The 2246-nt window shown below is 34.1% G+C and overlaps 1 protein-coding gene across 3 annotated transcripts in view; it reads right to left on the reverse strand.

The window, feature by feature from the left end:
- The window catches only part of LOC118733712, a 23020-nt gene extending 21767 nt beyond the window's left edge, over positions 1–1253 (reverse strand). Inside the window, exons 1-2 of one of the 3 annotated variants that reach the window (XM_036463241.1) lie at positions 1174–1253; positions 300–413 (exon numbers count right to left, since the gene is read on the reverse strand). The gene's annotated coding sequence lies outside the window, so the exon portion shown is untranslated. Of the gene's footprint in view, positions 1–299; positions 424–1094 lie in introns of all 3 variants that reach the window. The other 2 variants (XM_036463242.1, XM_036463240.1) reach the window with 2 other exon arrangements.
- Positions 1254–2246: the final 993 nt, after the last annotated feature.

Here is a 2246-nt window from a genome sequence, read left to right on the forward strand (position 1 = left end):
AACTAAATATTTGCAGATACTGCTGCTCCGACGTTTACGTAGCAACTCAAGTTCTTTATTTAATATATTTATTCACGCCCGCCTTGCTATATTCTCTTATCAGTATGTTTATTGTTTCATTGATTTCATTTTTTATATTGTGTTATTTTTATTTTTTTTTTAACTTTGAAATACATTATTTAGTATATGGTTAGATGTACGCGGCACATTAAACAAGTAACGTCGCGCGTTGCTCAACAACAACATGTAATACAATTAGAAAACCAGGAAGTTAGTATAAACTTTAACTAAACATTTACATTGTTTTGTCGTTATCCATTCAGCGCTATTTCAAAATAGTTAGTGTGCGCTAATTGTTATCCCAGACTAACTTTAGCTTCTTCAAGTCGCAAATACATCCCACGTATGTCCGCCTATAAATACCTATGTACATTAGGGTGGCGCTTATTTCGAAAAGAGCTTGGATTCTCGGTCTCACCACCTAGAAATGTGTGAATAGCCTAAAGAATAAACTATACAAAATTTTAGGTCAATCAAAAAAGATTTAGTGGTGGCTCAAAGCGGTCAAAGTTTCCCATGTAGTTTATATAGAGAAAAAAACATTTTTCATAGAAATTTTATAGAATCCTTAAAAAGCAATATTTTTCAATCGGCAAACTCTTTTTCTCTTCAGTGGACTTCCGGAAAAAATACCCAATTGTTTATTTAAAATTTGTTTAATATTAACGATTTTAACCATGGGTGAACCATAAAAAATTGTTAATAAATATTAATAAACTTTTAAATAAACAATTTGTTATTTTTTGTGGAAGTCTCTTGAAGAGAAACAGAGCTTGCCGATTGAAAAATATTGCTTTTCAAGGATTCTATACAATTTCTACGAAAAATAGTTTTTTCGCCTTATAAAATAAATGGGAAACTTTGAGCGCTTTGAGTCACCTATAAATCTTTTGTGATTGACCTAAAACTTTGTATATATAGTTAAGTATTTAGGCTATTCACACTTTTCTAGGGGGTGAGACCGAGATGCCAAACACTTTTATTTTTCTCCATATAACTAAGGGCCATCCTAATGTACATATGTGGATATTCACTAGAAGCTATGCAGGTGTAACTTTCCCGCGTGTCTACTAATTTGCACGCACTTTTTTAAGTTTCCAAAATTATGCTTACGACAACAAAACAACAACTTAACAGCTACGCTGCTCGACTGCAACTAAATGCTTTAAGTGCCAATCGCGCTCGCTCAACAGTCCGGACCACAATGGGCGATACCGCCCCCTTTCCACGCGTGCCGATTATCGCATATTTCGCATTGATAAAGCGCGGTCATTATTCAGTTTTCATTACCAAAAAAGCTTTACAGTTGACTTTGTTATCAGTTTTTAGTGTTAGTGTTGTAATCACATACATATGTAGTTGTTTTCAGTATATACGTATGTAAATACATATATATGTACATATGTATGTAAGTACTAATTTGTTAGGGAAAATTTTATTAGCCTCAATTGCAAAAAAAAAAGAAGTTATACAAAAAAGCAAAGCAAAAACAAATTGCTAAGCATTTAATGATAACCGAATTTTAGTTTTCATGCAAAATAAAAATACATCTGAAAGAAGTCAAGTGGAAAAATTATAAATATCCCTTGAGCGAGAGAGAGTGTATATCCAACAGGTTCTGGCAACAAAGGCACGGTGCGTTTTGTTTACAAGCGAGAATTATAATTTTACAAACTTAAGTAGCTCGTTTATATTCGCACATACACAGTATGCAGCAACACGCCTGTCATTCGGCAGTAGGAAATGCAGTCACGTCTCAATCACAGTGGCGAGCATACAAATCGGACGTTTATAAATGATCGCGTTTATAAGATTCTTAAGGCCGGTTGTTCAATGTCTGGTTATCACTACCTTTAAGTTAAACATCATTATCGACGATTTCGACATCATGCACATAACCTGTGATCGATAAAGCAGTCGTTGTATTTAACCGGCGCTACTACCTCCGATTTGTGTTAACCAGACATTCAACAACCGGCCCTTAGCACACTGCACAGAGACTGCATGGAAGCGACACTTTGAATCAAAATTTTTATTTAATTTATGGAGTAACTTTCAAGCAATATGTATGGCACTGTAACCTATGTAATTCCATTTATACCTGAACGCACTTTTGAACAAGGGTATTACACATAACTTTATTTGGATAAGGGTTTTTAACAGTCGAAATATGTAGAACTGCTCAG

The sequence above is a fragment of the Rhagoletis pomonella genome, unplaced genomic scaffold (genome assembly GCF_013731165.1).
Source record: "Rhagoletis pomonella isolate Grant_MI unplaced genomic scaffold, Rhpom_1.0 Rhpom_scaffold_00002, whole genome shotgun sequence".
Classification (NCBI taxonomy): domain Eukaryota; kingdom Metazoa; phylum Arthropoda; class Insecta; order Diptera; family Tephritidae; genus Rhagoletis; species Rhagoletis pomonella.